The sequence below is a fragment of the Dromiciops gliroides genome, chromosome 4 (assembly GCF_019393635.1).
Source record: "Dromiciops gliroides isolate mDroGli1 chromosome 4, mDroGli1.pri, whole genome shotgun sequence".
In the NCBI taxonomy this organism is placed as follows: Eukaryota; Metazoa; Chordata; class Mammalia; order Microbiotheria; family Microbiotheriidae; genus Dromiciops; species Dromiciops gliroides.
The window spans coordinates 78581691-78596526 of record NC_057864.1 but is presented as its reverse complement, the minus strand read 5'-3'; positions in this window follow the sequence as shown (position 1 = coordinate 78596526).

The following is a 14836-nucleotide window of genomic DNA, read 5'->3' as shown; positions in this document are numbered from 1 at the left end:
ACCTAGCTGCCCCCCCCCAATTGTTGAAGTGTTAATAATGCAAATTAAAGTTAAAGTGTGCCATATTCATTTTTTTCCAGACATGGTTGTCAAACATTTAAAAGCACATACTGCTCTATTATGTCAATACTATTTTCACTCTTTGGGGGCTGTTTCCCCTATGTGTAAAATAAGATGTTTGTATGAGATGTCTCAGCTCCCTTTAGGTCCTAGCAATCCTATTATTTTAGGATTTTAAAACCACAAGCAACTACAGTGTTGTTCAGTTGCTTCACTCATATCTGGCTCTCTGTGACCCCATTTAGGGTTTTCTTGGCAAAGACACTGGAGTGGTTTGCCATTTCCTTCTCCAGCTCATTTTACAGATGAGGAAACTGAGGCAAACAGGGTTAACTGACTTGCCCAGGGTCACAGAGCTATTAAGTCTCTGTGAATAGTTCTGAACTCAGGTCTTCTTGACTCCAGATCCAGTGTTCTACCCACTGCACCACCTAGCTGCCTCATAACTACAGTACAATCCCATTATAAAATGCCTCTGTACCATTTGTCTTTATTTCAGGTTAAACTATTTTCCCAAGTAGATAATGCACCACTCCCTATAGTGTGAGAAGCCTAGCAAGTACTTGTTATTTTTGCCTCTAATTCTGGGGTGTTAAGACATTTGTATTAATATACTGGACTGGAACTCTGATTTCATTGTTATAGTGAACTCCCAGTGAGGAAAATCCCTTCACTAATGCAAATTACTAACAGTTCACAATTTATAGCTTGGTTTCCTTAGGGCACTGAGGAGTTAAGTGAATTGTCTGGGATCATACTTCCATTACTGTATATGTTAGAGTTAGCACTTGAACCCTGTCTTTCTGACTGATCTCTGCTCTCTTACCCTTATGTCATGCTCCCTCTTACTTAAAGCCTCTAAAGCTTAAAAGTCCTACTAAGCCTATTGGGGCACCCTTCATATAGTTACTACAAAATGCCTTTCAACTCATTTCAGCTTATCTACCTTAGGCTATTTCCAGGCATTTCAATCTTATGTACTCCCATACATTAATTTCCAAGAATTTTCAAATTGAATAATAGAATTCCTACTATAACAATGTATTCTGAAGATTGTAACAATTCTGCGATAGCTAGGTAGAATGGAATATTCAAGGTCACATTACATGTTCTCTCTTGGATTGAAACTTCCCATTGTGTATCTTTAATTTTAAAAAACTACGGGTTGAAAGGGTAGACCAAGAAGACTTAATTTATAACCACTCTCAGAGTGAATTCAGTACATGATGTTGATAGACAACTAATTCACTTTGCCAACTAATTTCTTTTAAGTGTGACTAAGAATTAGTGTATCTTTGTAACCAGTAATTAATCCAATTAATCACACTCCTGGTGCAGGTTCTAAAGAACCTCATGCCTGGAACCATTGCAATTGCCTTCTGCTTTTTTCTCTATCTCAAGTCTCTCCCCATTTTAATCCATCTTCTACTCAGCTTGACCATGTCAGCCTCCTACTCAATAAACTCCAGTGGCTCCCTCTTACATGAAGGATACAAAAAGTAAAATCTCTTTGTCTTTACAATCTGGACTCTTCCTGCCTTTCTGGTCTCTTTGTGCTTTACACTACTTTCCAAGTACAGTTATCCTTTCTACACTGAGGGCATTTGCACTCTCTGCAATCTGGAAAATCTGAGTAAAATGTTTGCCATCCCTTTGTACCAAAACAGAAGTCTGAGTTTTTTCTTTTTCTTTTATGGGGTATTAAAGATCAGAGATGTTGATATTGTACAATACTATACATATCTTTTATGCATTTCTGAGTTTCTAAATGGTTTTTTGCTGTCTCCTGGCCTTCACATGTCATCTCTGACTTCTGCAAAACTCCCCCCAAATTTCCATTTAATGTCTTTTTTCTTTTCTTTTCTTTTCTTTTTGTGGGGCAATGAGGGTTAAGTGACTTGCCCAGGGTCACACAGCTAGTAAGTATCAAGTGTCTGAGGTCATATTTGAACTCAGGTCCTCACAAATCCAGGGACGGTGCTTTATCCACTGTACCACCTATCCACCCCCCCCACCCCCCCAGTGTAATTTCTTAAGATGACCCTTGACAATATGGAAATTGTCATGGGGAAAGTCACAGTATGGAAGGGATAACTGTACTCTAAGATCCAATGATACTAGACACACACATATTCACAATCCACATCTTTTCATTGGTTGTCACCTATGCCTGGAATGCTTTCTCTGATAACCTGGCCTTCCTGATTTCTTTCTAGACTCCACTCAAATCTCACTTTCTACAAGACCTTCCCAGACTCCATTCCTTCTTAGTGAGATTACCTTTCAGTTACATATCTTCTGTGTATGTAAATAGTTGTTTCTAGGTAGTCTTCTCTATTAGAATGTAAGTTCCTTGAAGACAGGGACTGATGTTTTTCCTTTGTAAAAAATACACCCAGAATTTAACCCAGTGCTTAGGACTTAATAAGCATTTAAATAAATGTTTGTTGGGGGCAGCTAGGTGGCACAATGGCTAGGGTATAAGACCTGGACCTAGGAAGAGTCCTCTGTGAGAAATAATTATTAGTAATCAATATCTTGGGGGACTCAGTGATCTCCCCTTTTTTCTTATTCCTTTCTCCACCAACCTCCCCCACCCCCATGCCCAAGGTCTAATTTTCCTTGAAAGTAGGATTCATCTGAGCCAAACCCAACCCAAGCTTACAAAGAATCTTGGGTTGAGAAAGATCCTTTGTCTAGATAGCTGAAGGATTTTACTGATGAGATTTGGCTTGCACCCAACTACACCTAGGTGGAAACTATTGTGCTCTGAGCAGTTTGGGTGGGGGTGGGGTCCACATTCTTTTTCTGATATTATTCTTACCAAGATTTGAGTGACCCAAGTCAAAGCTTCTTAAACTATGGGTCATAACCCCATATGTATAAATGAATGTGGGGGGTCACAAAAAATTTGGCCACAATAAAAGGTTATGTATACCTATTTTACATACATATATACCTAGGGTTGCATAAAAATTTATTGGGAGAAAAGGAGTAGCAAGTAAAAAAGTTTAAGAAGCCCTTACCTAAATCATGTATCCTTAGACTTCATTTTTTAAAATTGTTTTTGTTTGTTTTTGCAGGGCAATGAGGGTTAAGTGACTTGCCCAGGGTCACACAGCTAGTAAGTGTCAAGTGTCTGAGGCTGGATTTGAACTCAGATCCTCCTGAATTCAAGGTCGGTGCTTTATCCACTGTGCCACCTAGCTGCCCCTAGACTTCATTTTAATATAACACACTTCTAAATCATGTCAGCTAATTGGAGTTGATTGCTATGTGATGGACCTACAGTTAGATGGGTAGATAAACTATGACCCCACTACCATGAGGGGTCTTAGGTCTGAAAGACACAGTCAATGACCATCCTTTTATTAATAACCCACTGGCCTATTAATTAAATGATTAAATTACTCAGAAAATATGTCTCATATTTTTAATCATCACATTTCTTCCTGAATTCAAATCTGGGCTCAGACACTTACTGTGTGACCCTGGACAAGTCACTGAATCTCATTTGCATCAGTCTCCTCATTTGTAAAATAAGCTGGAGAAAGAAATGGCAAACCACTTCAGTATCTTTGCCAAGAAAACCCTAAAAGGGGTCACAAAGGGGACATGACTAAAAAATGATTAAACAACAACAAAAATGTTTATTTGTTTGATAAATCCCTTTAAAAATTGGCTGGCATACAAAAAAATGATAGAGTAAGAATTATTTACAAAATAAACCCTACTACATAAACTGTGTTGAAAATTACTAATAGAAAACTTTAATTGTATTTACTAGCTCAAATTCATATACCATTTTCAGAGTCTTAGAGTAGAGCAACCTGAACTTTATCTCAGGGCATGGAAATTATTTCTCACCCATGTCTTCATGTTCATTGATCTTATGAAGATCCCATGTTATAGTGTTGTGGTGTCTGTTCAGGCTAACCTGAAAACAGGACAATGGGGGTTAAGTGACTTGTCCAGAGTCACACAGCTAGTAAGTGTCAAGTGTCTGAGGCCATATTTCAACTCAGGTACTCCTGAATCCAGGGCCAGTGCTTTATCCACTGCGCCACCTAGCTGCCCCATAAATAACATATATTAAATAATATATAAATATAAAATTAAAAATATATATTGTATATATTTATATATATGCATACATACCTAATATATCCATTTATATGTATGTATATGTGTGTATACACACACACACACACACATTTCCAAAGCAGCTAGGTGGCAAAATGGATAGAGGGGTCACACCTAGAGACAGGAAGATCTGAGTTCAAATCTGCTCTCAAATACTTAGTAGTTATGTGACTGTGGGCAAATTACTTAAATTTTTTTCCCTCAGTTTCCTCATCTGTAAAATGAGCCAGAGAAGGACATGTTAAACCACTCTAGTATCTTTGCCGAGGAAACTCAAAATGGGGTCAGAAAGAGTTGGATATAACTGAAGTGAGTGAACAACAAAAATGTATTTTATCTGCTATCTTGTATATGCCATATCCCCCTCAGTAGATTATAAACTCTTTGAAGACAGATGCTTTCATTTTTGTCTTTATTTCCCCAAAGTCTAATTGAATTTGATTATTGCCAGCAGATGCTACCCAGGCCCAGAATGAGGCATGTGATGTCAATGAATCATACATCAGCAAAAGATAATTCAGGGATCACTGAGGAGAGTATAAACCCAAACTCAAGAAAGAAGGAAGGAGTAGAGACCAAACAAGATCTTGGACTAAAGTTGGGATAGGGAAGGGAAGTCACAAACGGAAGAGGAAAGAGTCAAAAAACAGGAAGCAGCCAGAAGCAGATGAAACACTGCTGGCTGTGGTGCAGACAAGTTGTCATTTGACAAAGAAGGTAAATTAGTAAAATTTTGTTTTTGTTCTCTCATCTTACTTGCTTTGATTGTTTCTCCTCCCCAACCCCATTTCTCAGTGTCCTTCTTCTCTGGGTATCTAATGCTCTCATATATTGAAGACTTCCTTTTGCTGGAAAACAGCAGCACTGGTAACATTTATGCTCAAGTCTTTAAGAAGATACCAGCTGAAACCAGGAAAGGGACAAGGTTTGTAATGACTGTTAAGAAGCAATCTAATTAAACTAACTTCCATCATAATGTGACTCTCTAATTGAAGAAATTTCAATCTTTTTGGACAAGATTACTTTTGAGGAAAATTTTTTCTAGGGTTCCTTCAGAAAACTTCATTTACCAGTAATGCTGGTCCAATCTCCTCTCCCTCTCTTGCCCAGAACATTAAAAAAATGCAGGTCTCATATTCCACAAGTGGAAAATGGTGAAAGGATATGGGGGGCAGCTAGGTGGTGCAGTGGATAAAGCATCAGCCCTGGATTCAGGAGGACCTGAGTTCAAATCTGGTCTCAGACACTTGACACTTACTAGCTGTGTGACCCTGGGCAAGTCACTTAACCCTCATTGCCCCGTCCCCCCCCAACACCTGCCTGTTCATATCCTTTCTTTCTTTCTTTTTTTTGGGGGGGAGCGGGGCAATGAGGGTTAAGTGACTTGCCCAGGGTCACACAGCTAGTAAGTATCAAGTGTCTGAGGTGGGATTTGAACTCAGGTCCTCCTGAATCCAGGGTCAGTGCTTTATCTACTGAGCCACCTAGCTGACCTGAACAGATAGTTTTAAGAAGAAATCCAAATTCTCATTAGCTATATTAAAAAAAAAATAGTTTTGGTGTAATGGGCACATTAGTTTTCTGTTGATGGACCTGTGAAATGATCCAGCCATTCTAGAAAGAAAATTGGAAATATGATTGGAAGTATGGTTGTTAACTTGTGCATAGTCTTTGACCCAAAATACTACCACTTGAAAATAAAGAGGAAAAGGACTCAAATGCACAGAAATATTCATAGTAGCTATTTTTGTGGGAGCAAAGAATTGGAAACCAAGGGGTTTCTATTAATGGAAGAGCTGAAGAAGTTATGATGTATAAATGTGAAGGAATACTATCGTTTTGTTGTTGTCCTTATTTTTCCATTCTCAAAGAGGACCATGACATCAGGAGGTGATGTCATGACTTGAAGTGAGCTGGATTTAAGTGAGGGAGGGCTGTGCAAAGTCACCAGCCTTACTCTCTCCTCCAGAGCCATCTGGCTCCAGTGGCAAGATATATGTCAGGACAACTGGAGATGGCCTCCGATATTTTAAGACAATTGTGGTTAAGTAACTCGCCCAGAGTTACACAGCTAGCAAATGTGTCTGAGGTGAAATTTGAACTTAGGCCCTCCTGATTCCAGGGGCAGTGCTTTGTCCACTGTGCCACCTAGCTTCCTCATTGTTTTATTAAAAATGATGAAGGGGATGGTTTCAGAGAAACTTGGAAAGACTTGTATGAACTTGTATGAACTATACAAAGTGGAGTGAACAGAACCAGGAGAACATTTTATTCACTTACAACAACATAAAAATAAACAACTTTGAAAGACTTAGAATCCTGGTCAACCCAATGACCAACCATAATTCCAGAGGACTCATGATTAAGCATGTTACTCATCTAATGAAGAAGTGATTGATTCAAGAGTACACATTGAAATATATATACATATATATGCATATATGTATATGTATATATACATATATATGCATATGTATTTGTGTATATATATATATATATATATATGAACATAGTCAATGTGGGAATTTGTTTTGCTTGACTACACATATATAATGGGTTGGTGCGGGGAGGAGGAAAAAGATGAGGGAGGAAGAGAAGATGCTTTTTATTTGAATAAAAAATGCTGGGCTCAAAAAAATTACAGGGCTCAAAATCTTGACAGACTGGCCAATTTTGAAAGGTTACTGACTCCTCACTTAAGAGTTATATTGGTCAGTTGCAGAAGAATGAGAAAAATGAGTTGCCAAACCCAACACATGAAATAATTAGATAATAATAAGACATTATCATGTGCCAAAAATGTGCCTAAATGATATGTCATTTTCTGTCACTATTAGTTGACCTTGGACTGGGTCCCAACTTCTCCAGACTTCTGTTTCTATCTCTTTAAAAAGAGGGGGTTGGATTAGTTGGGCTCCAGGATTCCTTCTAGTTTTACCAGACTATATTTCTAAGCTTGTAGTACCCTATTTAATTTTTATGGTCCTGAGAGTTGAAATCTGATTAATTTTAACGATCAATCTTGGCCTAGGAAAACAAATGTTGAAACACATCTTCCCCCTTCTCTGTTGAGAGGTGTAAGATTATGGGTAGATAATATTTCATATACTGCTAAGGGAGTTGCTACTGTGTCAATTTTTTGTTACCAGGGAGGGTTCAACTGATATGTGGTACATGCGAATGGTAATGGTGGTAATATCTGGAAAGAATTTGGAGGCATCAACAAAAATTCTAAAAATGTAAATTGGCTAATGATGGTAGGGGCAATGATATATATTTTTTTCTTCAGATTATCTGAAGAAAGTCTTCCAACTTTTATTACCAATATATCAAGGATATGTGATGCCCCTCATTTATATTCTTAGAGTTGTATGAGTTTCAGAGAGATTTACTGATTTTCCCATGGTCAGGCATCAAATAAACCATCAGAACAAGACTTGAATCAAGGTTTCCCTGACTCCAAGACTGGAATAATGCTCACTATACCATACTGCTTCTCTTTACAACTACGCCACTAACCCAATAATTTACTTCTAGTTCCCTTCTATTTAGTTACTCTTTCTTGAGCAAAGGGGTCCTAGACATCATTACTTGTAAGGAACCCCTGAATAGCACCAACAAGGATCGTTAAACCAATCCACGTATGCATTAGTTCTACTTGAATGAATACCAGCATCATTTCCTTAATACCTGGAGAGAATATACCCTATAATGAGTATTAGTGGTTATACCAGTAGGTGGCTCCCTTGAAATCCTAGCACCGTGCTAGAGATTTAGTTTGTTGGGTACTGTATGGCTTATAAAATCAGTTCATTTGTGATGATGAAGGCAGCCTCAATTTTTAATAATGATAACTGTGTTGGTTCATTTTTTCCTTTTTCAGACTGTTAAGATTGGTATCTGCTCATCTAGATGTTATTGGGCAATTTTAGCTAGGTTCAATGTTTTTGTTCTTAATTCTAAACCATTGCAGATGTCTATTAAAGTACCTGGAATTCTATTCCCAGAGATAGTTTGGTGTAGTAGATAGAATGCTGGACATGGAGCCAAGGGGACTTTATTCAAATCCTGCCACTGCCACTGACTAGCTATATGATTTTGGGCAAGTCATTTCAGCCAAGTCTCAGTTTTCTCATTTGTAAAAATGGCATATTAATACTTATATCAACTATTTCACAGTGTTGTTGTGAGGCTTAAATGCATGTGAAGTGTTTTATAAATTTAAATTTCTCTCTCTCTCTCTATGTATATATTATTATTGTTAAGTTTAAGATGAGCCTTTTCATATTATGAGGGCAAACGATGACACTACAGTATTGAATGTTTGTTGCTATATTCTCAAGGAAGTGTGAATTATTTTATATATGAAGAAACTGAAGCCCATAAAAGTTAAATGACTTGTCCAAGGACACTGGTAGAGTCCTAGGACCAGAACAATAACTGGGACAATGACAATCAGGGTTTTTCCCTCAAGGTAGTAGTATCTTGAGGACACTGATAGCACTTATAATCTTTCAACATCTAGAAACAACTTAGGACCACCTTGAAACATGCAGTATTCAAAGTTAGGGTCTCTTGACAGTAAATCCCACACTATTTCCACTATACCGCAATAACTCTTACTCTAATGTTCTTTTGAACTAATATTGATCTTATTAGTACAAGTTTTAACTAATATCTACATTTCTCTAAAGTTGCCTCTTCTCACAGAAGAGGTATATAGTTTTTAGTGTTCAGTTTTATACAGATTAAATAATAAATATGTCTGATAGGAAGTCACATAATAATTAAAACATATATAAAATAAGGCCCTCTAAATTCTCTTCTGATTCTCAATCTATGATCCTATAAATCAGAATTGGGTACCTGCTTCATCACTCTGTGTGACCTTGAGCAATTCATTTAGGTCTCTGATTCTCAGTTTCCTCATCTGTAAATGAAGGGGTTGGAGTAATGTTCTCCAGGGTCTCTTCTGGTTTTAACATTCTATGATCTATCTATGATCTATAGGTAGTCCAAAAAGGATTGCTGGGGCTTTCCTGAATGAGAGGCAAACTGTTTTTTCCAGCAACACTCTCTCTTTTTTGGGGGGGGGGGGCAATGAGGGTTAAGTGACTTGCCCAGGGTCACACAGATAGTGTCAAGTGTCTGAGGTTGGATTTGAACTCGGGTCCTCCTGAATCCTGGGCCGGTGCTTTATCTACTGCACCACCTAGCTGCCCTCTAGGAACACTCTTAAGTTCGCACCAGAATGAATAATGATCCAGAAAGGCAAGAAGAAAATAGAGTAACTTTTTCTAACAAAGAAATGAACAAAAAGTCAGGGCAATAGGAAGGAGGAACATCTCCAGCAAAGCAAGTTCCAGCATGATTAGATATATGTATGTAACCTGCAAATTTCTGCATCCTGAAGCAGCAAGAATAAGCAGCAAAGGGGCAGCTAGGTGGTGCAGTGGATAGAGCACTGGCCCTGGATTCATGAGGACCTGAGTTCAAATCCGGCCTCAGACACTTAACACTTACTAGCTGTGTGACCCTGGGCAAGTCACTTAACCCCAATTGCGTCACCAAAAAACCCCAAAAAACAAAAAACAAACAAACAAAAAAAGAATAAGCAGCAAGATAAAGGATAATTAGAAACCCCAAGAGTGGGCAGTGACCAATATGGTGTTGCTGAGGGCTGTGCTATAGAACTTAAACCAGCACAGCCCAGACACAGGGGTTCTGAAGTCCCTAATACTCTGAACCTCAAAGACCCAAGGAATCCTAGCCCCAGGAGGTGAAGGCCAGAGCAGAAACCTAGATGATCCAGAATGTGACCAAGCAGAGTCTACTACTCCCTCTAAAACTGTTGCAGAGGACAGAAACTAGCCCTGGTATAAGGCCCTAATTCAGGAATGAAAGCTGGAGACATGAGGAAATCAAAGAAAACACCAAGTAATATCCAAAGTAATTGCAAATAGAACTCTATAACAACTGGAAGCAGAAATATAAAAGAAAATGGGTTTTCTGTAAGGGTTATATGAATACCTAAATGAAATGATGCAAGAAATTGTAAAAAATGAAATGAAAGGTCTTGGGGAAAGAATTGGAAGAATAAATAGCTTAGAAGAGAAAGTGGTAAATCTTTCCCAAGAAATGGGCTTCTAAAAAATAGAACAAGTGACAATCAGCTACTCCATGAGATAGTAAGAAATATTAGAACAAAATCAAAAGATTAAAAAAATGAAGAGAATATAACAGATATTTTAAAAACTGACTTTAAAAACAGGTGAAAAAGAGATAATTTAAGAGCTATACTATTTGCTGAAAACTTTGTTTAAAAAAATTAAAAGCCTGGATGCTATATTTCAAGAAATTATAACTGAAAACTGCCCCTTGGAACCAGAGAGCAAAATAAAATCAGAGAGAATCCACTGATGGTTTCCTAGACAGAATACCAAAAGCAAATAGTCCAAGGAATGCACAGGTAAAATCTAAAGCTCTCATGTCAAAGAAAAATAATTTTAGGAGGACTTTTGGGGCAGAGTCAAGCTGGCAGAGGAAAGGCTCTTGAACTCATGACACGATTGCTCCAAAAAACATTGAAATAATGCCATAGGACAATGCCTGGAGCTGCAAAACCCACAGAAGAATGAGCTGAAATCATCTTCTAACCAAGAATGGCTTGGAAGGTTGGAAGGAGGGAGCTGCTGTGCTGAGACAGGAGTGGAACCCAACCCCACAGTCACCCTGACACAGATCCAGTCCCAGGAAGGCCTCAGCAGAGAAGGAAGACCCTCAGAGCCTTTGAATCAGTTGAAGCGCCAGTGTCGTCTGGAACTAAGTTCATAGTCTGGTAAGAGGGCTGAGCCCTTGGCAAGGGGGAGATTACAGGGGGTCTATGCTGGTGCTGAGGCAGAACTTGGGTTTTTCACCCCTCTGGGAACCAGGAGGTAGGCTTGAGTAGCAGTGGCCCAGGTGGGTTAGGGGCACAGGCTCCTCAGAGCTGATAACCACAACTCACAAAGCTGGTTGATTAGCAAGTTGGTCTGGGGACCAGGGACCAGGTGAGTGAAGAACCTGATCCTCCTTAAATCATACCAACTGGGGGGCAGCTAGGTGGTCCAGTGGATAGAGCACTGGCCCTGGAGTCAGGAGTACGTGAGTTCAAATCCGGCCTCAGACACTTAACACTTACTAGTTGTGTGACTCTGGGCAAGTCACTTAACCCCAACTGCCTCACTAAAAAAAAAAATTCTTGATAAATCATACCACCTGGGACTTCTGAAGCTTGGGATACTGCAGCCTGGAAACAGTGCCCCACTTTAAGGACCTAAAAGTCAAGTAAAAGAAAGGCAAGATGAGCAGACAGAGAAGGGTGAGGACCATAGAAAGTTTCTTCAGTGAAAAGGAAGATTGAGGTGCACCCTCAGAGGAAGATGTCAACATCAGGGCCCCTATATTTAAAGCTTCCAAGAAAAATATGAATTGGTCTTAGGCCATAGAAGTGCTCAAAAAGGACTTTGAAGATAAAGTTAGAGAGGTAGAGGAAGAAATGGAAAGAGAAATGAGGGTGATGCAGGAAAGACATAAGAAAAAACTCAACAGCTTGAAAAGCCAAATTGGCCAAATGGAAAAGGAGGTACAAAAGCTCTCTGATGAAAATAATTGCTTAATAATTAGGATTGAACAAATGGAAGCTAGTGACTTTATGAGAAACAAAGACAAAATAAAGCAAATCCAAATGAATAAAAAAATAGAGGGCAGGGGGCAGCTAGGTGGTGCAGTAGATAAAGCACCGGCCCTGGATTCAGGAGTACCTGAGTCCAAATCTGGCCTCAGACACTTGACACTTACTAGCTATGTGACCCTGGGCAAGTCACTTAACCCCCATTGCCCCACAAAAAAAAATAGAGGGCAATATGAAATATCTTCTGGGAAAAACTGCTGACTTGGAAAATAGGTCCAGGAGAGATAATTTGAAAATTATTGGTCTACATGAAAACCATGATCAAGGAAAGAGCTTAGATATCATCTTCCAAGAAATTGTCAGGGAAAATTGCCCCAATATTCTAGAAACAGAAGATAAAATAGAAATTGAAAGAATCCAGTGATCACCTCCAGAAAGATAGCCCAAAAGGAAAACTCCTAGGATTATTATAGCCAAATTCCAGAGCTCTCAGGTCAAGGAGAAAATATTGCAAGCTGCAAAAAAGAAAGAATTCAAGTACTGTGGAGACCCAGTCAGGATAGCACAGGAGCTAGCAGCTTCTACATTAAAGGACCAGAGGGCATGGAATATGATATTCCAGAAGGCAAAGGAATTGTGTTACAACCAAGAATCACCTACCCAGCAAAACTCATCATAATCTTTCAGAGGAAAAATGGCATTTTAATTAAAAAGAGGACTTTCAGGTATTCATGATGAAAAGACCTGAACTGAATGGCAAATTTGACTTTCAAATACAAGACCCAAGAGAAGCACAAAAAATAAGAGTTTGGGGACATATCTGGTGTTGTGCAGTGGGTGACTGTCTTGTGTTTGAGGTTGGGTTTTGGCTGGGATCCCCCTGGATCCAGGGTGGATGCTTTGTCCACTGTGTCACCTAGCTGCCCCATGATGACATCTTTAGAGTTAAATTGAGGGGTGAGGGGAATGCACTGGGGGAGGGGGAAAGGCAGAGGTGAAGTCCTACATGAAAGAAATAGGAAAAGGCTTATGGAGTGGGGGAAGAGATGGGGGAGGAGCAGGGCAGTAAATGAATTTTATAGTCATTGGAAAAGGCTCAAAGACCTTAAACTCCTCAGAGTTGCCTCAAGGAGGGATTAACACACACACCCAACTGGGGGAAGTAATCTATTTAATCTGGGCATTAAATGAGTCTAACACTCATCAGAATTGGCTCAAAGACCTCAATTTCAGCAGAATTGGCTCAAGGAGGGAATAACATAAACACTCAATTGGGGGAAGTAATCTATTTAATCTGGGCATTAAATGAGTCTAACACTCATCAGAATTGGCTCAAAGACCTCAATTTCAGCAGAATTGGCTCAAGGAGGGAATAACATAAACACTCAATTGGGTGGAGTAATCTCTCTAACCCTGCAGGAAAATAGGAGGGAAAGGGAATAAAGAGAGAGGGGCAAAAGAAGGAAGGGCAGATTGGGGGAGGGAACAGACAGAAGTAAATCCTTTTTGAAGAGGAATAGGATTAAAGAAGATGTATAATAGAATAAATGTCACGGGGAAGGGAATAAGATGGAAGGGAAACAGTTAACAATAGTAATCATGAAAAAGAGAAAAGGGGGAAAAATTGTACAAAAAATATTTATAGCAACTCATTGTGATGGATAAAAATTGAGAATCAAGGGAATGTCCATCAATTGAAGAATGAGGGAAGAAGCTGTGGTATATGATTGTGATGGAATGGTATTGTGCTATAGGAAATGACAAACAGGATGATCCCAGAAAAACTTGGAAAGAATGAACTGATGTATAGTGAAGTGAGCAGAGCTGGGAGGACATTGTGCATAGTGACATCAGTGTTGTTCAATGAGCAATTGTGAATGACTTAACTACTCTCAGCAATGCAATGATCTAAGGCAATCCCAAGGGACTAATGACGAAACTTACTATCCACCCTCCATAGAAAGAACTGATAAAAAGAGCTCTTGTGGATTGTAAAAAAGAAAAGAAAAATAATTCTATAATCTTCCAGAAAGAAGCAGTTTAAGTACCGTGGAATTATAGACAGTATTACATTAGGTTTGGCAGCTTCTGTAATACATGAGAGGAGATTTTGGAGTTGTTTAGCTGTTTCAGTCATGTCTGATTCTTTGCAAATAGAGTTTTCTTGGCGAAGATACTGGAGTGGCTTGCCATTTCCTTCTCCAGATAATTTACAGATGAGGAAAGTGAGGCAAGACAGGGTTAAGTGACTTGCCCAGGGTCACACAGCTGGTAAGTGTCTGAGGCCAGATTTGAATTCAGGCCTTCCTGATTCCAGGCTCAGCACTGCATCTACTGCACCACTGTAGGTAGCTGTCATTTTGGAACACTATATTCCAAAAGGCAAAAGAGATTGACTTACATCTAAGAATAACATCCTACAAAACTAAGTATGATCCTTTAGGAGGGTGGGGATGGGAAAGAAAGACATTTAATGAAATGAAGGAGCTGAGTAGGGACTTTGAAATACAGAAACCTAGAAAAGCAAATTGACTGAAGTTATTAGGAGCTGTATGATGATGTGGTGTTAACCTTCTAACTGAGGGAGAAGAAACACATATCCCTTTAGAGCATTAATGTCTTCATAGGGTATTGAAGGAATAAATAAGTGTAACAACAGTTGTCCCCCACATGTGACATGGAGGTATTGTTGGATGGCTTGAAGGGAGGCAGAATAGACCTCTAACCTCTTCTGCTCCCTGCCTTCTCCCTTCTCCAAAGGAGACTATTTCCTGCCAGGTGGAGAAGCAGGAGCTTGGGGCTGTGAGCTTGGACACTCTGCTCTCCTCAGAGAGAAGGGGTACTGGGCTAAAATTATATCTATCTGCTCCCTTAAATATTTTTAGTCTAGGGGAAGTGGTTTTCAGGTTCAAGCTAAATTCTCAACACTGCTCGTTAATTGAGAAAGGAGGACCCAAGCTT